Source organism: Polypterus senegalus, chromosome 7, assembly GCF_016835505.1.
Source record: "Polypterus senegalus isolate Bchr_013 chromosome 7, ASM1683550v1, whole genome shotgun sequence".
Classification (NCBI taxonomy): Eukaryota; Metazoa; Chordata; class Cladistia; order Polypteriformes; family Polypteridae; genus Polypterus; species Polypterus senegalus.
The window spans coordinates 175095802-175121835 of record NC_053160.1 but is presented as its reverse complement, the minus strand read 5'-3'; the positions used below and the strand labels follow the sequence as shown (position 1 = coordinate 175121835).

Genomic DNA, 26034 nt, shown 5'->3' with positions numbered 1-26034 from the left:
AGTCAGTCAGGCAGTCATTTCCCAACCCGCTATATCCTAACACAGGGTCACGGGGGGTCTACTGGAGCCAATCCCAGCCAGCACAGGGCGCAAAGCAGGAACAAACCCCGGGCAGGGTGCCAGCCCACCCCAGAAGCCACAAACACTACAGACAAAATATCCAAGTCTACAATAATCTTTTCGCCTTTGCATCATTCAATGCTCAAACCATAGATTTACACAATAATGGACCATACGTTATGAGAATCTGTGGTCCGGCAACAATTAAAGCAACGACAAGTTTAATTTTGAAGAAAACACAATTCGCTCAGGTTTTTATTTATGATCACGGAAAAGTGATGCAAATTTTAACAGGTGACAAGAAAAGTAATGTAGTATATATTCCGCGTATAACATTAGACACCAAAGGAGACCTTGATATGCCATTCGTATTAAAACGTTTACAGTTTCCCGTTAGAATAGCTTTAGCAAAGACAATTAACAAATCACAGGGAGAAACATTTGAAAAAGTCAGATTATTTATTAGAGAGAAAGAAACGATATTCATTCACGGGCAGTTGAGTTGTCACAATGTGTCTCCAAAAACAGAATCAAAATTCAATGCGATCTTGAAGAAAAGGTAATTCCAAATATTGTTTTAACTGAAGCTTTAAGGTAAAAGTGCAAGTAATGAAACTGAAGCAATTGCAAAGAAAAAAAAAGCTTTTAAAATTGTATATCCGATTAACCAAACACCGGGGTTAGTGGGCGAAGCGAGCAGGGGGCAGAGCGCCTAGTATATATACTGTATATATATAGGGGGCTTTGCCCCCTGCTCGCTTTGCTCATCAAACCCCTTGCCTGCGCTATGTGCCAGCCACTTCGCGTCTCTGCCACTTGCGTATATAGATTTCGATTTCACCAAACAACAAATCTTTTAATTCTCGTAGATAGGCTTCTTTATTGAGAAGAAACACTACTTTCCCCTGATGGTTACATGAATTAGACAATCTACAAGTCTTTAACTTAAAAGTTTAAATCTGAACAATATATTCAATCTCTTTCCTCTGTTTCTTTATTTGAGTGAGTAATTTGTTTGTGCCTATGCGATCTTTATTATAATTTTTTTGAGACTTTCGAATTTTAGTACTTTCATTATCTCTAACATGCTCTACATGTGTATCGTGCCAACATTTTTGAATTCTTTATGACGTTCTACTTTGTCATCTACTCTTTGTCTTTTATTTCTGGTTAAATCTCTTGACACACAGACTCATCTTACAGGACGTGAAAGTATCTCTCTGAAAGTGTCACATCTCGTCCCAGACTAAAAAGTCTTGTTTTGTCCCAGGATTTTTTTATTATAATACAGATATATATATATATATATATATATATATATATAAATATATATATATAGTAGCAGATGGAGGCGTAGTCCACCTCTAACACCCTCAGGTACCACTCTGAACACCGGGTGAAAGTACAATAACTATAACTTTTATTATTACACAGTGCACAAAGCACCCTCCACTCTACACTCATAAATCAATAACCAACAATACTTTTTCCTTCTCACCCAGACACTTTGCCCTCCTACTTCCCAGCTCAGCTCACTGTTTGGGCCTTCCCACAATCCTTTTTTTTTTTTTTTTTTATTAATTTTATTACAATCAATACATAGCAATCACATTTTTACAAAAAAAAAAAAAAAAAGAATTATGCTAAGAACAGATCGATCCCCACCCTTGAGAGAGAGAGCAAGCCAAACGGTGTAAAATTTAAGGCTTTTAAAAAATACCTAAATCAACAAATTCTCTGTGCTTTATAAACTTATTTCAAAATATTACTGATTAGATCCTGCCATGTTTTGAAAAAAGTCTGCACAGATCCTCTAACTGAGTATTTGATTTTTCCAATTTTAAATAATATAACACATCAGTTTCCCACTGACTTAAAAGAGGAGAGTTTGGGTTCTTCCAGTTTATCAGAATAAGTCTGCGTGCCAAAAGTGTAGTGAATGCAATCACAGTTTGTTTGTCTTTCTCCACTTTAAGACCCTCTGGAAGAACCCCAAACACAGCTGTTAATGGGTTAGGAGGGATTGTGAGTCCAAGACTGTCTGAGAGGTAATTAAAAATTTTTGTCCAGAATAATGTTAATTTGGTGCAGGCCTAGAACATGTGACCTAGTGAGGCTGGAGCTAATTTGCAGCGTTCACAGGTTGGATCATGTCCTGGAAACATTTTGGAGAGTTTTAGTCGAGACAGATGTGCTCGATATATAATTTTGAGTTGTATAATTGTATGCTTTGCACATATGGAGCTCGAGTGAATTCTCTGCATTGCTACTTTCCACTCCTTTTCTGATATATTAATTGAGAGGTCATTTTCCCAGTGTCCTCTTGGATCTTTGAAAGGAAGGGATTGTAAAAGGATTTGATATATTGTAGAGATGGAGTCTAACTCCTTTAAATTGAGCAATAAATTTTCCAGCGTGAATGAGGGTGCCAGATGAGGAAAATCTGGAAGGTTCTGTTTAACAAAGTTCCTGATTTGAAGATAGTGAAAGAAATTTGTAGCTGGAATGTTAAATTTGGAATGTAATTGTTCATAGGATGCAAAGACGTTGTCTATATAAAGATCCCTAAGCAAGTTAATTCCAAAATTTTTTCCAGATATTAAAAACTGCACATGTTTGTGAGGGTTGAAAGAGGTGGTTCTTTTGCAGGGGTGCCACAGAAAGAAGCTTCTCCGTCTTAAAATGCTTTCTACATTGGTTCCAGATTCTAAGTGAGTGGAGCACAATTGGGTTATTAGTGTATTGCCGATAACGTGTGTTTATTGGTGCACAAAGCAAGGAATACAAAGAAGTACTGCAGGATTTTACTTCTATTGCGGTCCATGCCTTTTATACACCCTGACCCGGAGGTGTTCCTGTCCAATCAGTCCACAGTTCCTTATTCCTTCCGGGTCAGGGCAAACAGTCCTTTTCTTCACCCCGGGAGCACGTCGTTTCTTCCCGTCACATGACTATAACGTACTCCCGGGTTATAGGGCACATGCGAGCCTATGAGCCCTCCTACAGCGACGCCTGGTGGCCCCCAAGGTATCCAGCAGGGCTGTGTATAAACACTACAAAGTCCATGATGCCCTTCTGGAACTCAGGGCATGATCATGCTGTTGGAAGGGCTCCTCCTGGCGGCCTGGGAGTGAGGGCCCGAGTAAAATGCCGGCAATCCACCACAATATATACTCAGCAATAAAAGAAACATCCTCTGACTTTCAACTGTTTTTACTTTCAGTAAACTTAATGTGTAAATATTTGTATGAACAGTAAAAGAGTCAACACCATAAGACATAAACTAAAAATGTTTCACAATGTGTCCCAGAATGAAGGGAGGCTCAAAATCAAAAGTACCAGTCAGTATCTGGTGTGGCCACCAGCTGCTTGAAGTACTGCAGTGCATCTCCTCCTCATGGACTGGACCAGATTTGTCAGCTCTTGCTGTGAGATGTTACCCCACTCTTCCACCAAGACACCTGCAAGTTCCTGGACATTTCTGGGGGGAATGGCCCTAGCCCTCACCCTGCGATCCAACAGGTCCCAGACGTGCTCAATTCCTTCGACGATAAACACGAATCCGTCCATCACCCCTGGTGAGACAAAACCGTGACTCATCAGTGAAGAGCACTTCTTGCCACTCCTGTCTGGTCCAGCAAAGGTGGGTTTGTGCCCATAGGCGGCGTTGTTGCTGGTGATATCTGGTAAGGACCTGCCTTACAACAGGCCTACAAGCCCTCAGTCCAGCCTCTCTCAGCCTATTGCGGACAGTCTGAGCACTGATGGAGGGATTGTGTGTTCCTGGTGTGACTTGGGCAGTTGTTGTGGCCATCCTGTACCTGTCACGCAGGTGTGATATTCGGATGTACCGATCCTGTGCAGGTGTTGTTACACGTGGTCTTCCACTGCGAGGATGATCAGCTGTCCTTCCTGTCTCCCTGTAGCGCTGTCTTAGGCGTCTCACGGTGCGGACATGGCAATTTATTGCCCTAGCCACATCAGCAGTCCTCATGCCTCCTGCAGCATGCCTAATGCACGCTCACGCAGATGAGCAGGGACCCTGGGCATCTTTCACAGTCGGTAGACAAGTCTCTTTAGTGTCCTGCGTTTTAGAACTGTGACCTTAAATGCCTACTTTCTGTAAGCTGTTAAGGTCTTAACGACCATTCCACAGGTGCATGTTAATTAATTGAATATGGTTAATTGAACATGCATGGAAAACATTGTTTAAACCCTTTACAATGAAGATCTGTAAAGTTATTTGGATTTTTAAAACATTATTGTTGAAATACACAGTCCTGAAAAAGGGACGTTTCTTTTTGCTGAGTATATCTATATATATATATATATATATATATATTTTAGTCACACATGTGCATGGCGGCAACTAAGGGGCTCATAATACAGTAATTCCTTGACAAACCAAAGAATGGCAGATATTGCGCTAATCCTTGCTCTTTTTCTTGACTGACTGACCACGGGAAATTCTGCTTTGATCCAATGAAGTCACTTCCGGTCCCGGGCGAAACACGTCAATTCTGGCCCCAAGGACAACACTTCCGGTTTCAGCCATGTCACTTCTGGTCCTGGCCCTGATGACGTCACTTCCGGTTCCTGTCTGACAACATCATTTCCCGTTTCCCACTATAAAACCACCATGTTTGCTTGTTTGCTTTGTTCTAGTTTTGGACTCAGAATTTTAAAATATTAAAATTGATACTTATCGATATCTTCATACTTTTGATATTCCCAATATTTGACAAGCTATACCTGGTAGGAGAATAACGCACTTGCTAGCATGTCCACTCTAAGTGGTCTAAGGGCCACTCACATCTTGATCTTATTTATGCTTTACATACAATAATATATACAGAAGAAAAATTACCAACACTATGTAAGTGATATCAAAAATAAAAATGTTTATTTCTATAAAATTATATCTTATCATAGTTCTTAAATAGTTATTTCTTTACTTTTGTTTTTTATGTGCTTTTTTGATATTTTTGCCTAGAAGAAACATATTAGTGTTTGATTTCCATTGAATTTTCCATTGCTGTCTTCTGTATACTGTATTGTGCACTGATTACATTACCAAGAACCCTTAAGAACTCAGAACTGTTGTTATTTCTTTCTATAGTCCATTGTTCTTTATTAGATTACAGGTCTGGTTTCCTCCAGCTCAGTTACTTAGTTTAGAGTTTCTCAGCAGCACTCCCATTCATAATTATTTCGAGTTAGTCCATGCAGAATGATGAGAGGGTGTAAGGCCTCAAAAAAGACGCATAAAACAGGATAATGAAGGCCCTAGTCTGCCGAGAATAGGCCTCATCCCAGGTAGGCTGACCCCAAACTTAACTGTTTAGGCTGCAAAAGGGTTTTAGGCTTCCAGAGTTCAAAATATACTTTAATGTCCCGCTAAATATCAAAAACTATAAAAAGACTCAAGCTTAGAAGGACAAGGCCAAGGTTGAATCTTTATAAATAATATATTAATTTGAAATTCACAAAATAAACACAAAAGGGCAAAAATGCAAAATAAGGGCAGAAAGTATTTACATAAAAAGACAATCCAAAGTAAAAAAAATCCAATCCACAATCCAATAATTCCAAGAGCAGAAGCAAGAAGTTCAGAAACTGCAATGACCAAAGAAAAGCAATGCTTACAAACTTTAATCGCAATCAATGAACCTAAAGGACCTGCTTGCCAGCCTCAAATATACCGGCTGAGGACGGTCCTTTACCAGGGACGTCAGGATGGTCCCACCTATTGGGGTTCCATGCACAAAATACAAAGAAACTAAATAATAAATACACAGAAGAATATTAACAGATTTTACATAATTAATGAAAACACATACAAAATGCATCAGATATAACAAAAAGTACAAAAGAAATGAAAATAAACATAAGTCAGGGAGCTCAGCCTTATTGAAACATAACAATAAGTATGTATTCTAGAATTACAGCTGTTCCAGTATGTTCTATGATGGTAACTGTTTTATTCTTACCCTACCAGAGACTGGCACACCATGCAGGGATTAGTCCTGCCTTAATGTTTGCTGGGATAGGATCCACTTTCTTCATGTCCTTATCAGGATAACTGGGTTTGGAAAATGGATGAATGGATGTTTTATTTATTCCATGACCAAATGAAGTGAAGGGGCACGCAGAATGAAAGCTTTAATTATTGGTAGCACATATATTGTAATATATGTATACATACCTACATACAGTACATACATACTTACATATATATATATATATATATATATATATATATATAAACTGCTCAAGAAAATTAAAGGAACACTTTGAAAACACATCAGATCTCAATGGTAAAAAGAAATCCTCCTGGATATCTATACTGATATAGACTGGGTAATGTGTTAGGAATGAAAGGATGCCACATCGTTTGATGGAAATGAAAATGATCAACCTACAGAGCCCTGAATTCAAAGACGCCCCAAAAATCAGAGTGAAAAATGATGTGGCAGGCTAGTCCATTTTGCCAAAATTTAATTGCAGCAACTCAAAATTGTACGCAGCACTTTGTATGGCCCCTGTGTTCTTGTATACATGCCTGACAACATCGGTGCATGCTTCTAATGAGATGACAGATGGTGTTGTGGGGGGTCTCCTCCCAGATCTGGACCAGGGCATCACTGAGCTCCTGGACAGTCTGAGGTGCAACCTGGTGGCATTGGATGGACCAAAACATAATGTCCCAGAGGTGTTCTATTGGATTTAGGTCAGGAAAGTGTGGTGGCCAGTCAATGGTATCAATTCCTTCATCCTCCAGGAACTGCCTGCATACTCTCACCACATGAGGCCAGGAATTGTCGTGCACCAGGAGCCACTGTACCAGCATAGGGTCTGACAATGGGTCCAAGGATTTCATCCTGATACCTAATGGCAGCCAAGGTGCCTTTGTCAAGCCTGAAGCGGTCTGTGTGACCCTCCATGGATATGCCTCCCCAGACAATCATTAACCCACCACCAAACTGCTCATGCTGAATGATGTTACAGGCAGCATAATGTTCTCCATGGCTTCTCCAGACCCTTTCACTTCTGTCACGTGCTCAGGGTGAACCTGCTCTCATCTGTAAAAGCACAGGGCACCAGTGGTGCATCTGCCAATTCTGGTATTCTATGGCGAATGCCAATCGAGCTGCATGCTGCTGGGCAGTGAGCTCAGGGCCCATTAGAGGACATGGGGCCCTTGGGTCACCCTCATGAAGTCTTTCTGGTTGTTTGGTCAGAGACATTCACACCAGTGGCCTGCTGGAGGTCATTTTGTAGGGCTCTGGCAGTGCTCATCCTGTTCCTCCTTGCCCAAAGGAGCAGATACTGGTCCTGCTGATGGGTTATGGACCTTCTATGGCCCTCTCCAGCTCTCCTAGAGTAACTGCTTGTCTCCTAGAATCTCCTCCATGCCCTTGAGACTGTGCAGGGAGACACAGCAAACCTTCTGGCAATGACACGTATTGATGTGCCATCCTGGAGAAGTTGGACTACCTGTGCAACCTCTGTAGGGTCCAGGTATCGCCTCATGCTACCAGTAGTGACACTGACTGTAGCCAAATGCAAAACTAGTGAAGAAACAGTCAGAAAAGATGAGGAGGGAAAATGTCAGTGGCCTCCACCTGTTAAACCATTCCTGTTTTGGGGGTCATCTCATTGTTGCCCCTCTAGTGCATCTGTTGTTAATTTCATTAACACCACAGCAGCTGAAACTGATTAACAACCCCCTCTGCTACTTAACTGACCAGATTAATATCCCATAAGTTTCATTGACTTTATGCTATACTCTGATTAAAAAGTGTTCCTTTAATTCTTTTGAGCAGTATATATAAATATATATATATATTAGGTATAATGCAGCAGAGATGAGAATTAACTTCATGGTCCTCCACTGTACAGAATGACTTGTTCTATGGTAAGGAATAGCCATCCCAAATGGAGGAAATCAGCAACTTCCGTGCCTTGTTTACACCGAGGTTACAGATGATCATGAAATTGACCAAAGAATCAGTGCTGAGGGTAGAGGCAATCATCAGATTGATCAGTAAATCAGTACTGACAGTAATGGTTACCAATTAAATTTACAAATGAGTCAGTGCTGAGGATAAAGCTGGTGATCAGATTGACCATTGAATCAGTGTTGAGGATAGAGGTAATCATAAGGTTAAGCAATAAATCAGTGCCAAGAGTAAAGCAGATCATCAGATTGAGCAATGAATCACAACCGAGAGTAGAAATAATCATCAGGTTGACCAATGAACCAGCGTTCAGGACAAAGCAGATCATCAGACAGACCAATGAATCCGTGCGAAAGGTAAAGTATATAATCTGATTGACCAATAAATCAGAGCTGAGAGTAGAAATAGTCATCAGACAGACCAACAAATTTGTGCTAAGGTTAAAACTGATCATCAGAATTACCGATAAATCAGAGTTAAGAGTAGAAATAATCATCAGGTTGACCAATGAACCAGTGTTCAGGACAAAGCAGATCATCAGACTGAACAATGAATCAGTGTTGAAGTTAAAGATTTTTAATAGATTGACCAAGAAATCAGTGTTGAGGGTAGAGATAATCATCATATTGACATGGAAATAAGTGCTGACACTAAAGCAGATGATCTCACTAACCAGCGAATCAGTTCTGGGAGAACAGGTGATCTTCAGACTGACCAATGAATCAGTGTTGAGGGTTGAGGTTGAATGAAATGGTTCTTTATCAAGCAATGGTCCTATGAAGAGCCACAGAAGACAGTAAAGTTATAGTAAAGATCCCATATTTTTTAAGAGTGTAGTGTCTGAAAGAATGAGATTGTGAGTGCAAGCAGCCATAATGAGGTTACATAACAGGATTAGTGGGCTCACTCCTCATGAAAAGGTGAGGAAGGGTGTTGAAGTGGAACTGCTGTTTCTCTGGATGGAGACGATTCAGTGGAGTTGTTTCAGGCATGTAGTTAGAGGTCCACTGCAGGAGCATACTGTATAAGGCAAATCTCACTGGGACAAAAACAAGTTCCTAAAAAAATTGCATAGAAAATGGAAGGAGGGACAGGTGGATGAATGGAGCTCCCATTGATTCAGTAAAATACAAGTGAATTAAAATGCAAAGATTATATCATGTAGTGCATTTGGTCTTCAGTAGTGTTCCCCGCAGCGCCTGCGACCTTCTTCGCTGAATATTGTGATTGAAATTTATCATGAACATGGCTTAGACACGCTTTTTTTTTTCCAGTGCCCCATGATTCTTTGTGAGGCCAGCGTGACATCTAAGGGCTGCATGTTGGATGGAACACAAAATGTGCACACACAGAAGGGAATTGGAGATGTGGCAGGTGTATTTGTGCCTTAAAGGTAATGTTGTTTTGTATGGGCTTATATGGGACTGGTGTGTAATACACAAGTGAACCTCTTTAACAGTGGGACCCAGAATGCTGTGGAGTTGATGCTAACATTGAAGAGGCAGTGAAGAGTGAAAAATTCACAAGCTTTAGCGTTGCATATCTATGCATACTACGTGAACCTACCTCTTTAATAGTGTTACCCAAAGTGCTGTGCAGTTGATGCAAACAGCGAAGAGTGAAAAATCCATGTGCTTTAGTGTTGCACTTATTTGGTAGCAGTGGCAGTGAACGAACAAAAGCATCAGAGAAAAAAAAAACAATAAAACTGTACTTTCTGTTTCGACAGAGCCGAGTACCTACTATTAAATCTGTGGGGGACAAACGTCTGTGCATTCATGGTGCCACTGTCTGCAAGAGATGTCACTGTTCTGATATTTAACTCTAAAAATTTGACCACAAGAAGGGATGGTGATGCACAGCTGCCTCACAGCTCAAGCCACATACTTGGCCATGATAATCAGGCTGGAAGACACGATCCTGGCTATTAAGGGCACTTAAGTGACCATTGCACCATTACAATCCACTCAAAAATAGTTCAGGTTCTCCTTTCCTGTTGACTTCAATGCTTTTTACATGGAGACAGATAGATAGATAGATAGATAGATAGATAGATAGATAGATAGATAGATAGATAGATAGATAGATAGATAGATAGAAAAGACATTATATAATAGATAAATAGATAGATATGAAAGGCACTATATAATAGACTAGCAAAATACCCGCGCTTCGCAGCGGCGAAGTACTGCCTAAAAATTTTTATTAAGAAGAAAATTAAACCTTTTTAAACTGAGGGAAAATATACCAATAATTATTTCTTAAAGATCTCTTTGTATACCACATTGTGAGTTCGGCCCTCCGGTTGTAACATGACCAAGCTGTGCGCTGAGCTTACTCTTGAGCATGCAACGTACGGTTGGCCATGTGAACAGTAATCTTGTCTCAAATCTCACAGCTTGGATTGCTGCTGTCATAATCGGTTTGAGTTTCATGGTTTGTTTCAATTACGACAGTATTTGTAGGACTTGTGTTGAAGTGACATTCGCCATTTATCAAGCGTTTTAAGTATACAACCAGTTTCATCGATAACTTCACATCCAGCTTTTGAGAGTTTAAACATTCATAAACATCAAACTGTCCACTACTGAAATCATCACCTGTGAATCTAAGATGTTTAAGAGGCATTGGCGGTTGTTGAAAGGTGTAAAATATTTGGCCATTTCGGTACACTTGAAAGCGACAACTGAACAATTCAGCAGCAGCCATCAACTCACATGCAGAACCATAGGTGAAGGGCTTAAGCATTTCACTCTTCTAGTGCTCTTGTGTAGTATAATTATCTCCTGTACCGTCATCAGTCCACACCTTGAACCTGTCCCAGTCATTCAATACATAAGACACAATGTTCCTCCGGATATCAAGAGTGAGCCTGATATGGCCGTGCAATATGATCATCTCGATAGACGTGGTAATGGGGGTTGGAATGATAAAGGAAATGGATACTTGAACAATGTAAAGAAAGTCTAAAATACCTACACAATTACTATAATCGTAATAAACGAACAATAAAACAGCGGAGAAGCCATGGATTAAATAAAAAGGCTGTAGTTATCAGCAGGGAGACGTGAAATCCGTGGTGAAGCAAGGAAGGGAATGTAGAGACTGGAGCGACGGACGGCCTTATATAGGCAGGCAGCCAACAACGTGGGAGGCGTTTGGATGAGGGACCCAACGCCGCCTCACATGGTGACCGAGCTGCAGGCTATGGACGTATATATGTACGGAAGTAGGATTCAGTTAGCGTTGGGAACCCGCTTACCAAATTTCCTGAAGATGGGACCATAAGTAACAAAGACCATTGAAAAGTTCAATATGGCGGCCAACAGTGGCATCATGCCATCGAAATAAGTAAGTACATTGGTTTCGGTTAGCGCAGGGAAGCCACCTACCAAATTTCGTGAAGATGGGACCATAAATAAGAAAGTTCAACATGGCGTACGTTGTCGACCATTATGACCGTAATGCGTAGAATTTTGAAATGCACGGGAAGTTGGAGAATTAGTGACATTGGAAACTTCAATATGGCGGCCGACAGTGGCATCATACCACCGAAATAAGTACGTACATCGGTTTTGGTTAGTGCAGGAAAGCCACCTACCAAATTTTGTGAAGATGGGGTCAGCCTTCTACCTACATGTGAAGTTGGAGAATTAGTGACGTTGGAAAGTTCAATATGGTGGCCGACAGTGGCGTCATACCATCGAAATAAGTACGGACATCGGTTTCGGTTAGCGAAGGGAAGCCGCCTACCCAATTCTGTGAAAATGGGCCATAAATAAGAAAGTTCAACATGGCGGACGTTACCGACCGTTATCGACCGTTATGACCGTTACGTGTAGAATTTCGAAATGAAACCTGCTTAACTTTTGTAAGTAAGCTGTAAGGAATGAGCCTGCCAAATTTCAGCCTTCTACCTACACGGGAAGTTGGAGTGAGTGAGGGCTTTGCCTTTTATTAGTATAGATAGATAGATAGATAGATAGATAGGTAGATAGATAGATAGATAGATAGATAGATAGATAGATAGATAGATAGATAGATAGTGTGGAGGACTGCCGGCTTCCCATGCCGGTCCTCACCTCCAGACCGCCAGGAGGAGCTCTCCCGACAGCAGGATCGTGCCCCGAGGTCCAGCAGGGCCTTATGGACTCTGTAGTGTTTATACACAGCCCTGCTGGATACCTTGGGGACCACCAGGAGTCACTGTGGGGGGACTTGTGGGCTCTGTTGTGCCTTATGACCTGGGAGTACGTCACGGTCACATGACGGGAAGGAATGGCGTGCTCCCGGGGTGAAGTAAAAGACTAATTGCCCTGACCCGGAAGGAATAAGGAACTGTGGACTGCTGGGAAAGGAACACCTCCGGGTCAGGGGCTATAAAAGGACGTGCCTCAGTCCAGACACTGAGCTGAGCTGGGAGGTAGAGGAGCAAAGTGTCTGGGCGAGGAGGAGGGTTTAAAAGAGTATTGTTATTGTTTATTGTATTTAATATATGAGTTGTGTGGAGGGTGCTTGGTGCACTGTGAAAGAAAATAAAAAGTCTTGGACTTTTACCTGGTGTCTGGAGTTATACCTGAGGGTTCAAGGGAGCACTAGCGCCCCCTACTGCCACAATAGATAGATAGATAGATAGATAGATAGATAGATAGATAGATAGATAGATAGATAGATAGATAGATAGATATGAAAGGCACTATATAATAGATAGATAGATAGATAGATAGATAGATAGATAGATAGATAGATAGATAGATAGATTTGGCTTGTTACAGAAGCTCTTTAAAAAAATCAATAAATAAATACATTATTAGTGAAGTACATAAATAAACACACACTTTGGTCTAAACACAAGCTGGAATGACTACAAAGCAAAAAAATGAAAAGAGTGAAAAGTTCTGACTTGGTTGTCACAACCTCAGCGAGACATTATACATATGTGTTGTTGCTGTTAGTATAAAGGACCCCACCCTCCCCTTAGCATTTCTTGACACACTTCTGTTGAATGACTTTGTTGTCTGAAAGTGAGAGGATGTGCAGCATTGTTTATGATGGCACTCAGTTTTGTTTTAATTACCTCCTCCTTTAACCTAACCCAGCTAGGATACCCGAAGGAAGGAAGGATGCAGTTAAGGGAGCTTTTTTAGGTCACTGCCTCCCCCAAAATGCTAGATGGCACCCTCCGTTAGTTATAGCAGTGCACCTGGATTCCCTCAGGGTATTATGAGACTTGGAATTCTTTACCTCAGCCCTGTTGGATACCATGGGTGCCACCAGGGGGTGCTGCAAAGACTGAGTAGCCGTATGGTATGGGGTTTCCACCTTACCAGACCACGTAGGTTGGCCAATATAAGAGGACTTCTGGCCTCGCAGAGGTGAGTCAGAGTTGGGTGAGAGGTGGACAAAGCTTGCTGGGAGAAGCAGAGGAGGCAAAAGGCCAAGAGACAGAAAGAAATGCTATGCTGTGTTGTACTTGTGGCTATGATTGTGGGAAACGCTGATGTGAAGAGTTTCCCATGCAATTAAAAGGCTCTTTTGTGCTTTTAACTTGTGCCCTGTGTCTGTTGTGTTGGATTCGGGGAGCTGAAGCACCCTCTACTGTCCACAATAGGTATACATTATATGGCAGTATATAATAGATAAGGCACTATATAATAGATAGAAGTTCCTGAACATTTCCACAATTTCACCGAACTTGAGGTGAAGCAAATTCAGTGGGGTGCGCTCATCTCTAGTCTTGAGTAACAGATTCTAAAGGTAAGAAGAAACACTCTGGTAACTTTAACTCTCATGTAGTGCTGTGACTTTTACTGCAGTATAATGAGAAGCTGAGACCTTTAAAAGTAATGCAGGACACAGTCAATCCAAGCCTGTCCATGGCAGACATTGTCACAGACAGGCCTACATTTACTCCCCTTGAAGCGAGTTTGGTGTCAGCTAAAGGAGTCTCTTTCTAGTACGAGTATGAAGTCCACAAAGATCATAAGCAGAATATGTCAAACCAAAGGGACCCCATGCGGAGTCCAAGTGCTCTGAGGCATCAACACCACCCACTGCACCTTCTTGAGCACCATGCTGTATAAATAAATAAAATTAACCACAATAGCAAGTATTAGAATATATAATGCTTACTTTGACAGCCTTTCAGCGAAATTGTAAGTGTATATGCGAAATACACAGCAGTGAATTCAGCCTGCAGTCTCCAAGATGTCATGTAGTAAGTCATTTTGATATATTTTAATTTTATAAAAGCTTTTTTTTTTTTTATTTTGGCTGGCACAACAAAACTGAATCATAAATGGGCGCTCTTACCCTCCTTCTCAGAATAATGAAATCTATGAGCACCCACTGAGGTTAAACGGTTCATCAGTCAAGTATGGCTTGTCGTTCTTGAATCCCTTTACCGTTAAACGTGCGCTAACTGCCATCCACCAGAGCTAAAGCTGCTCGATCCCATTTGAACAGGATGACCAAATAACAGCAGCAGAGACACAAATGCAAAAACACTCTAAGATGCACTCGCTGCTTCTGCTTTTTGAGATATACCATATGATCCAGACGTGTTTATTCAGATTACCGTGCTACACCATTAGTCATCACATTACTCCATAATTAAATTGTATTCCTGTTTCCACAGTCCCGTCCTATTAGCAGTAAACACATTAGCGGCAAAAGCGCAACCACTCAATTTTTAAGATTCAGAAAACCCCAAACGCAGGCATTTTCCACCAGTGTTTGTGGAGTTTAAAACAACACACACACACACACACACACACACACACACACGCACAATGAAAATGTCGTAATGAATAGAACGAAAGCTTAGTCTGTAAGGTTCACTCTACGGAATCTTCAGCGCATCTCGAGACGTTGTAGGCAGGTTAGGAGCGAATACTGCGCACCTTTAATCTCCAAGTGCATCTGCCCTTCAGTTATTACGTATTGGAGGAAAAAAAAGGGGACAGAGGGAGAGAGACACACAAAACACACACACACGCGCGGACATTTCGAGATCAGCGAGTTCGCCCTCCAGGACTTGACTCACACACTTTATCCCCGCGTGCAGACTTTCAGACTGATGAAAATGCAAATGCCGGGCGCATCCTTGGGTACCAAAATCAATGCGCTCACCCCGAGAAGAGAGGAGAGGAGACAAGAAAGGCGTAGCGGCGTGCACGTATAGGAAAATAATTAAGAATTCTGAAAGCTCATTTGAGATAATAATAATCATCATCACAATTATAACCATAATCATAATAATATGTTACTTTCATTTATACCGACCGCACGAATCTCACGTTCTTCGCAAAAGCCATTCTAACAAAAAGTACGAAATCTTTGCAGCCAGCATCCAAGTCAGTTAGCCGAAGCATTCCGCACAAAGCATGCTAATAATATCAAGCTAGTATGGAATGTTTACATCCAGTTTTACTTACTGTAGTCGCCAGAACGCAATGGCATGCTAATCAGACGCGTCCCTGCTTCTCCACATGCTTCCGAGTCTGATACCAAAATAATCAGCGCCACACACGCGCTCCTTCCTTTCAAGCCCGCTGTACAATAGAGCATCTCCTCTCCCAGCAGCGCTTTACTAGTGTCCTGTCTATGTTATGTTCACATGATGTCATACAGAGTTGTCTGCCATGCTCAAAGACTGGATTAATCAATTGCAGAGGCGTTGATAAAATACTATTTTCCCTTCTTGACCCATCAGATCTTTATGTGTGTTCGAGTGTGTCACAGAAGGAGTGAGACCAATCGCAAGGAGGATGTCACAGCAGGAGGGCCGAGCGCAAGCGCGCGTGCACACGCGAGATTTATTGAACGTCCGAGTTACACAAAATTATGATAAATAAAAACGGCACGTCTGTCAACATATTTGAAATACTGGAGCTTTGACAAGTGAAGCGAATCACTAAGAGTCTTATCACTTTTAGTAAACTCCGCTACTTGCATAAAGTATACTTGTTATATTTCTGGTTAAATACTCAATCATTAGATAGATAGATAGATAGATAGATAGATAGATAGATAGATAGATAGATAGATAGATAGATAAGGCACTATATAATACATAAGTTGCTATATATTAGATAGATAGATAGATAGATAGATAGATAAGGCACTATATAATAGAGAATGTGCTATATATATATATATATATATATATATATATATATATATATATATATATACACAGTATATATACACAGCACTTTTCATAGCTGTGGTATCACTCTGTACTTTGCTCTCCAACAAACTATAAGATATGGCACTTTCAGAAAAATATCAAAAGCATTCATTCATTTAATGAACCCACACAATCTATTTTAAGGTCACTTAGTGCTGAAGTCTACCCATGCAGCTTCGAGGGCAAGTTAGAAATCCTTCCTTTAACTGCAGGATCTAGATTCTTGGCAAGAGTCCACCATAGCGTGCTGGTCCATCTCAAGGCACGTTCATGTGTACCCACCTGGACCAGTTAAGATTTGTCAACTACTATGATGCATTTATGAGATTGGAAATTGGAGAACACAGAGAAAACCCAATAGAAACTCTGGGAGAACATGCAGAGAACACAAAGACAACAGCAAGGTGTGGGATTCAAACATTAAAACACTGGAACATTTTACACAGGTTCTCTAGTTTGTGCAGGGTAATAATGTTGTTGATGACAGTGAAGATGGAATATCAGAACGTAGTGAACTAACCATGGAGTACTTTCTGGGGGTCAGTGTCAGGAATACAGACAAGGGGGCCGGTATTCATTATTAGATGTTTTCATTTTTGGTTGGGTTTATTATAATTTGTTTGACTTCCTCAAGTTTAATGTCATTTAAATTGTAAAGAGTTATTCAGATCTATTAATCCAGATTATGTTTTGTTGTACTTTATAGTGTTTATAAATATTTGGAGTTGCTCCAAAGGTGCTCATAGGGAGTGTGGGCGGGTGCAGGAATGATGTCACGCAAAGGTAACAGTTGGGTCACCAACTGGGTCGTCCCATTTAATTCACTGAATTGTCTAACAGAAAGATTACCACTTAGTGTTATGCTTCTTGCCATTAGGCTCAATATGAAACAAAATAGATTTGACTGTAGCCGCAGATTTTAGGGTCTGTCAGAGAGGAGGTCGTCCAGCAGGTCGCTCTGGCTGCAAAGCACTCCTCCTTCTGGGCATCTGAGCTTCTCGCTCCATCCTATATTTCAGAATGTCTGTTACCTTACACTCCATATAGTAGCCTTAGATCTTCAAATGAGTGTCTGCTTATAATTCCAAAAGCTAAATTTAAAAGAAGTGGTGAGGCGGCCTTCTGCTGTTATGCACCTAAAATCTGGAATAGCTGACCGATAGAAATTCGCCAGACTGATACGGTGGAGCACTTTAAAAAGCTGCTAAAAATCCATTACTTTAACATGGCTTTCTCATAGCTTTATCTTAGTTTAATCCTGATGCTCAGTATATTCAATTAATTATCATTATCATTCATGATGGCTCCATAATCTGTACTAACCTCTGCTTTCTCTTCTGTTCTTTTTCCGGTTTTCTGTGGTAGCGATCTGTGTCACCACCACCTGATCAAAGCACTGTGATGTCCCTCTATTGATGGATCGAAGGCTAGAGGTCCAAATGACCATCATCATCAAGTTCTTCCATGAGAACCCTGAATACAATGAGGACTGATTGAGGTCATTTATGTTAGGTAGAATGCCTAGAAGGAGCTGGGCGTTCTCGTGGCCTCGGAACCCCTGCAGATTTTATTTTTTTTCTCCAGCCGTCTGGAGTTTTTTTTTTTGTTTTTTCTCTCCTCCCTTTTTGGACAATCTGTGGTGGTTTGATGGCACATGCAGGTACTCCTGGCAGAAGTGAGTTGCAGTGGTTCAGATGTGATAAGACCAAAGCCTGGACCAGGAGTTGTGCTGCATACTCTGTCAGATACGGTCTGATCTTGAGGATGTTGTACAGCGTGAACCTGCATGAATGAGAATTGAGCAAGTCTCTGGTCCGGTCTGGTCTGTGATCAGCATGCAGTCTGCATAGGGTAGCAGAAATGGCCTCTCCTCATGACTGAAAATGGCACAGAAAACATGACTATGAGTGCTGCTGAGTGTTGTGTGTGGGAGTCAATCCTATTTCTTCCTAATCTGTAGCTATTCCCAGTTTTATATGGGCAGGGCCACCATTTTTTTCGGCTAGCGTTCTCCAATTAATTAAACTGTAATGTTTGCTCCTAAAAATGTTTCAGTTGCTACTAAGGAGCTGTGCAGGGGAGAAGAAGTGTAGCCCCCCACCAGTGTTACATATACTCAGGTGCCAACCCCTTGACTACTGTGTAGTCCATCATCAAAGATTTTAACTTAAAGCATGTTGCTTCTGGGAGCCAATGTAGCGACCTGAAGAGAGGAGTGTCATTCAAGTATCTTAGTGGGTTGCAGCTTTATGGACCATCTGTGGTGGCACATGAAGGTACTTGTGGCAGAAGTGAGTTGCATTACTCCAGACATGACAAGACCAGACCCTGAACCAGGAGTTGTGCTGCGTACTCTGTCAGATACGGTCTGATCTTGTGGATGTTGTACAGCGTGAACCTGCATGAGTGAGAATTGAGCAAGTCTCTGGTCCGGCCTGGTCTGTGATCAGCATGCAGTCTGCATAGGGCAGCAGAAATGGCCTCTCCTCATGACTGAAAATGGCACAGAAAACATGACCATGAGTGCTGCTGAGTGTTGTGTGTGGGAGTTCATTCTTTTTCTTTTTCATCCTTTGCTTTTCTCATTTTTTAGACTGGGGGTACGCAGTTTTTTTAAATAAACTACAATATTTGCTCCTAAAAACGTTATGGTTGCCTCTAAGGAGCTGTGCAGGAGAGAAGAAGCCTAACCCCGCACCAGCGTCTCCAGTAACAAGGGTGCCAATCCCTTTAGTACTCTGTAGTCCATCATGTGTGCTGCTGCAAGAAGCCAATTTAGTGACCTGAAGAGAGGAGTGACATGAAGGTATCTTGGCGGGATGCAGCTTTTTGGACCATCTGCAGTGGTTTAATAGTGCATGTGGGTACTCCTGCCAGCCATGAGTTGTAGTAGTCCAGACATGACAACACCAAAGCCTGGACCAGGAGTTGTGCTGTATATTCAGTCAAATACGCTGTAGGAATATTAGATCCCTAGGCGAGAAAGGCTGGGGAGTTAATTGCACCTCCTTTAAAAGGCCTAAGGGTATCCATAGGAAGGGGTTAAGTTATTTCTGTCTCTTGTCCTGGAGTGGAAACTTCATTTTATTTTTAAAGTGCAGACGGCTTCTATTCATTTTCCATTTTTTGGCTCAAACAAACCAGGATGAACTGAATTTACAAGACTGTTAAAAGCAATTTAATTACAGAGGCAATCCAGATTGATAGTGGTTCTCTTTCGTATGTTCTTTCTTTAACGCACCAATAATGTATAACCTTCAAGGCAGCTGTTTAAATGAATTTATTAGCTGAGAACAGAAAAAATAAGCAATGACCAGAAGCTGTTTCAACTAGTCTAAAGCCTGGCAAAAGGAAAGGAGAGCAGAGAGACTTTGAGCAGAGCCATCCACCCGAAGAACTGCTAGCCAATCAAAGGTGTGTAATGTCACGTGTTCCCAAACCCCATATGTGCATTTTAAACATAAATATGTCTCGTCCAAGGGACCAAGAAGGAGACGAAAGCAACAAAATGGAAAGTGACGTCAAAGATCACGACAAGTGTGAACATTTCATCTGGATGTCGAAGAACGTAACCTATGATTTAACATTGATTGCTAAATTAAAAGTCGCCCAGGACAACATCCACTCTAGGATGTTGTACTATGTTAGCCATTATGGATTTGGCCTGAAGAAGGGGCCTATGCGGCTTTGAAAGCTTGCATATTGGAATCTTTTAAGTTAGCCAAAAAAAGTGTCATTTTGCTTGACTTCTCATTACTCCTGACATTGCTAATATATATATGCAGACATTGCTGTCTATTTTATTTTCTTTTATATCTTCTTTTTATTTGGTATTATTACTAATAAAGAAATCTCACTGCGGCACATTGTTCAACAATGATGCAATCCTGCCATGGAGCGTCCATATTCATTTGGCCTGGACTTTAGCTAGACTAATGGCAGATCGATGTGCTGTACCTGTTCTGCGGAGTGGCGGCTCTGAGGTTTGGAATCTGCACTGGCAATCAGAAGGTTGCCGGATCGAATCCCGTAAATACCAAAAAGAGACTCTGCTCTGTTGGGCCATTGAGCAAGGCCCTTAACCTGCAATTGCTGAGTGCTTTGAGTAGTGAGAAAAGCGCTATATAAATGCAAAGAATTATTATTATTATTATTAAACTACCCATAAGCCACTGTGAACATAAAGAACTGCATCAGCTTCTATTCATTGTGATTACCATGTGTGGCATGCGGCTGGGGGTGGAGCCCAGCCGGGACGCCCAGGAGGACCGGAGGAGGGCTTGTGCCTCCTCCAGACCACGAGGGTGCGACTGCCCTGTAGGGGCCCGTGGTCACAGCAAAGGGGCGCCCCAATGCCTTGGGAGCCCTGGACCTCAGCACTTCCGCCACACCAGGAAGTGCTGGGGGGAAGAGGAGCAGGATCACCCGGAGGACTTCCGGCTACAAAGCTGGTGCTTCCGCCACACGGGGGTGTGTCGGCGGAGGCTCCTTAGGAAGCACCTGGAGCCCATCCGGGCGTGCATAAAATGGGTCGCCTCCCTCCAGTTGACAGCAAGAGTCGGGTGGAAGTGGACAGAGCTCGGAGGAGAGGAGTGGAGGCGGTCTGAAGACTGAACAAGGCATCATTGTGTGGCCAGGACAAGAAGGGGTGATTGGTACTGCGGCACTGAGTTTGTGCACTTTACTAACTGTAATATAGTGTTGTAAATAAACATGTGTGGTGAACCAACATGTCTGCCTGTCTGTGTCCGGGCTGTACCCCACACATGTAATTTTTAAATTGTCTTTATTTTTTGATTTACATTCATTTCACTGTATATTATGAGCGGTGGATGTTTGCTCTATAAAACACCAGCCTGTCTTTTAGAGCAGCCATGTGATATCATCAGCAATGGTGACTGAAGGAATAAGCACTGTGAATCAGTTGCAAACAACACAGTATGAGCAACAAGGTCACTTCCACCAAACATGGCAACCTATTGCTGTCTGACCAGTCAACCCACAACATCCACAAAACCTGAGATAAGTGCTCAACACACACATGATAGCTTAAAAACCAGTATGTCCCTGCCTTTGTCAGCCTTTTATTCTGATGTTCTCTGGAGTAAAATCCTTCATGATTTCAGTGAAACTCCAGTTATTGAAGGGTATAACATTCAAGGGGCACCCGTGTTGAGCTTTTCCAGGTGCACTAAGGACCTCTGTCTAACTTATACCAAAGCCAACTTTGATAAAGAGTGCTGCTTATTGTCATTAGTGACAGGGGCTCAGTGATGGACTGGGATCAAAAACTGGTCCTGGACATCTGTCCAGACTGGCACACCACAACCAGTCAGACACCAACTGTTCTTGTACCCTTCAATGCATTTCATCCTATTACTCCCTACTGATGTATAGACAGTCGTGTAGTGCACTGGTGCTCAGGCTCAGATCTGACCACCAAGCAATCAATCATTTTTTACCTTTTTTTCACTGTTAGTGAGTCAGCAAATTTTACCTTTTATTGATCTAATTGTTTGCTTATCTAACCTTTATTCATTCTCTTGCTTTTCATTAAGAAAAGTGCAATAATGTCATGTGCCTCAAAAACTCAGTTATTCACAGGGGCCTGGATTCTGTCCCCCTAGGGAAAAATAAAATTCTATCTATCTATCTATCTATCTATCTATCTATCTATCTATCTATCTATCTATCTATCTATCATATAGTGCCTTATCTCTCTATTATATAGTGCCTTTCTCATCTATCTATCTATCTATCTATCATATAGTGCCTTTCATATCTATCTATCTATCTATCCATCTATCTATCTATCTATCTATCATATAGTGCCTTATCTCTCTATTATATAGTGCCTTTCTCATCTATCTATCTATCTATCTATCTATCATATAGTGCCTTATCTCTCTATTATATGGTGTCTTTCTCATCTATCTATCATATAGTGCCTTTCATATCTATCTATCTATCTATTATATAGTGCCTTTCATATCTATCTATCTATCTATCATATAGTGCCTTATCTCTCTATTATATAGTGCCTTTCTCATCTATCTATCTATCTATCTATCTATCATATAGTGCCTTATCTCTCTATTATATGGTGTCTTTCTCATCTATCTATCTATCTATCTATCTATCTATCTATCTATCTATCTATCTATCTATCTATCTATCATACCACCTGCATTTCAGAACAGGTAATCCACCTGAAGCTAATCATGTTTTAGGCCAGTCCAGTACCAGAATAGAAGAACATCTAGGAAAAGCTTGGGTTGCTTCAGGAAAAGGTATTGGTGAGGCCAGTAGGGGGCACTTGCCTTGTGGACAGTGTGTGGATCCCTGTGCTCCAGTGCAGTGACAGGGACAGAGTTTTCCCTCAAGTAAAACCAAGTTCCTCATTGTCTGTGGTCATAAAAGATCATCTTCAAAAAGAGTAGGGTGTTTCCCGATGGGGTTTCGTACATTCGACCACACATGTCAAAATGCAGACAGTGAGGTGGGGAGGCTTTACTGTAGAAGAGCAGGGGCTGGATACCTGAGATCATGGGCAAGAGCTCCAGACAACAGTGACACCAGAATTCTGGCTCCCAATCATCCCCAGTCTCCGTCTCTCTCACCCCTTCACCACCTAATAGATGAAGTGTAGTGAGCATACTAGTGCAAGAAAGGCTGTCATCACAGCATCCAGGTGAATGAAACACATTAGTGGCTGAAATTGTCCCCGACTTTCTATCTATATAAATGTAATTAATTATTAATAGCTATTTGTAATTAATTATTAGCGGTTAGAGAATTAGGTCACTGGTCTCTGAGAAACCCAATTAACAGAAATAGATTTCTCTGTGAATGATCCAGTTAGGTAGCCATGTAAACCCTTAACCGGGTTAACAATTTTATAGTCTGCACATGTCCATTGCACTCTGTCAGCCTGCACATGTATTTGCTTTGACTACGTTTTCAATAGATACCTGTAGAAGCGGCAACAAAATGCAATTCCAGAGGCGAATCTCTGGTCGATCGCATGATTTCTTTTTCTTTCTGAAATAATCACAATATTTCAGAAATCGCTAAATGTATGTTGATGAGCTAAAGGCACAGTGTTAAACTCAGCAACACAGTCTTGGGAGCAGTAGGGTAACACGTTAAAAGTAACGTGCGCTACTTTTTAAAACTAACGAGTAACCTAACTCAATACTTATCTTATTAAAGTAAATGTATCTCTGTTATTATTATTCCTGCTGCAATGGGCGTAAGGCAATAATCCCAAAGGCGGTCTTGTGCAGGGCTCAATCGCACTGCTAAGCAATAAATAGTGCGCTGTATGCAATACGGCAACAGAAATCTGTGATGAAAGCGTCAGTTTGACTAAACCCAAAGAAATTATCACATGCTTACTTTATGATGATCTTTTGTACTCATTTGAATAACGCTGGAGCATTTTGACAAAAGAGAAACCCAGAAGACTACTTGCAGATTTAAACATAACCCGGTTAATGTGTGCATGTAAACTCGCTGACAGTTACATTTATGTACAATTTAAAAACAGTTTTATTTTAAATGTTCGGCTTTATTTTAGCGTTTTTTTTTTTTTTGCCCTCTTGAATACAAATACCGAGCATCGGTGAGAAGCGCAGAAAACCCAAGAGCAACAACAGTAATGAACGGCAAAGTACAAGCTCTGTTAGTGTTATCTGTTAGTTAATACTGACTTAAATAGCCAGGATATTTAAAAGAATAAAACGTGAAAGCATTGAAAAGTGTATATACACGAGAGAAGAAAAAATCATAGAGCAATCATCTCTAACTGTCTTGCAAACATCGGGAGATCCTAATCCTTCATCTTACCCTCCACCAGTGTGATCGCTGATTAATTAATTGTTTATATATATATATATATATATATATATATATATATATATATATATATATATATATATATATATATATATATATATATACTTTATAGACTGAAAAAATTAATGGTGTTGCATTTTTGTTAGTCCATTCGAGGAGACATGCAAGAACGAATGTCATAGTACTTGTCACTTCTACATGCAGACCCTGCTCTAGTTACTTGCGCATAAATCGTTCATTTAATTAAATAAACAAAACAAACAATTTCACTGTCTCTACTCTCCCGACAATTAATACTGTCGTATGATTGGACAGGTGCACTGAGAATGAAGCGTGGACCAATCACATTGCGTCTCTCTCTCTCTCTGTCTCTGATACAGCGGCGGGATTTGTCCCGTTTGTCTCAACGGCCAATCCATCCCTGCAGGTAATGTACAGTACATTTTTTTAAAATAGCGAGAGTTTCATTTTCCGGAAAAGTTTTAGAACCGCTTTTACAGAAATTAATCAAATGACGTTTTTCTTCTATAGGCAGTGCCCTACAGGCAGTCAGACCTGAACCCCGGGTTGTAGCTGAGGAGAGACTATTTATTAATTAGCCCATAAATTCAATAAGTTGCCAGCTGATAGCCTCCTGTTAACGTCACCTATTTTGAGTGGTTGTGATTGGCAAAATTTAAAACCAATGTTATAAACCTAGTTAAGCAGATGTACACTATAAAATCACCAACCATACTTGTATGTTTTCTAAATATTTTAAAAGTTAAATTAACTCTCTGTGATAAAGATAACACTGGCGATTTTGCTGTTTATGTAATTAATTTTGTTAGTTTATAATTAATTGATATTTTAATCATGTGAGATGTGTATTAAAAATAAATGTATGCAGTGTAGGCTAATTTTCATTTGAAAAAAAAAAAATAAATAAAAAGTTAAGCTGTAAAACAGAGTGGGTCAATGAGAAAACTGGGTGGGTAAAGGCCTACATGGGCCCTATAATGGCTCCATGCCTGAATACTTCTAATGGCCAGGGTGCAGTGGCTTTTAAAACAATTGCTTGCTGTTTGGTTTCTTGCCAGCCAAACCTCTTTATAGTCAGGCATCAAGGCCAGAATGCCTGCATAGACTCCATACTCAGTGACCCAGCACTGAAGCAAATGGGGTTGAAAATGAATGGATGGCTGGATAGTCTTTCAATGGCAACTTTCCTTAGTAAATTAACATGTTAGATAGATAGATAGATAGATAGATAGATAGATAGATAGATAGATAGATAGATAGATAGATAGATAGATAAAATGCACTATATAGATATACAGTACAACTGTTTCCTACAAAATGGAAGAAAATCCACTGGATGAAGACATTACTTCATAGAACAGCGGTCTCCAGATATGTAATCAGCTGCACAACTGAAAATCCTCACTCATTGTCCAGGCCTACTATAATGAAGAAGAGATTTTTTCCACCTAAAGTACACTACATCGTGACCTCAGGGGTCTCACAGTGAGCGGATCACCAGAACTAACCCATCTTTTTTCTTCTTTCTATGATATTAAACCAGATGTCCTGACAGATCCCCAACTTAATTATCTGTTTTCCCTTTATATTTTTATATATATATATATATATATATATAAAGCCATATATATATATATAGGGCGGCACGGTGGCGCAGTGGTAGTGCTGCTGCCTCGCAGTTAGGAGACCCGGGTTCGCTTCCCGGGTCCTCCCTGCGTGGAGTTTGCATGTTCTCCCGTGTCTGCGTGGGTTTCCTCCGGGCGCTCCGGTTTCCTCCCACAATCCAAAGACATGCAGGTTAGGTGGATTGGCGATTCTAAATTGGCCCTAGTGGGTGCTTGGTGTGTGGGTGTGTTTGTGTGTGTCCTGCGGTGGGTTGGCACCCTGCCCGGGATTGGTTCCTGCCTTGTGCCCTGTGTTGGCTGGGATTGGCTCCAGCAGACC

The 26034-nt window shown here is 41.1% G+C and overlaps 1 protein-coding gene across 1 annotated transcript in view; it reads right to left on the bottom strand.

Moving 5' to 3' along the window:
- march1 (membrane-associated ring finger (C3HC4) 1) overlaps positions 1–15779 on the bottom strand; it is a 493069-nt gene extending 477290 nt beyond the window's left edge. Inside the window, exon 1 of the mRNA XM_039757996.1 lies at positions 15458–15779. The gene's annotated coding sequence lies outside the window, so the exon portion shown is untranslated. The remainder of the gene's footprint in view (positions 1–15457) is intronic.
- Positions 15780–26034: the final 10255 nt, after the last annotated feature.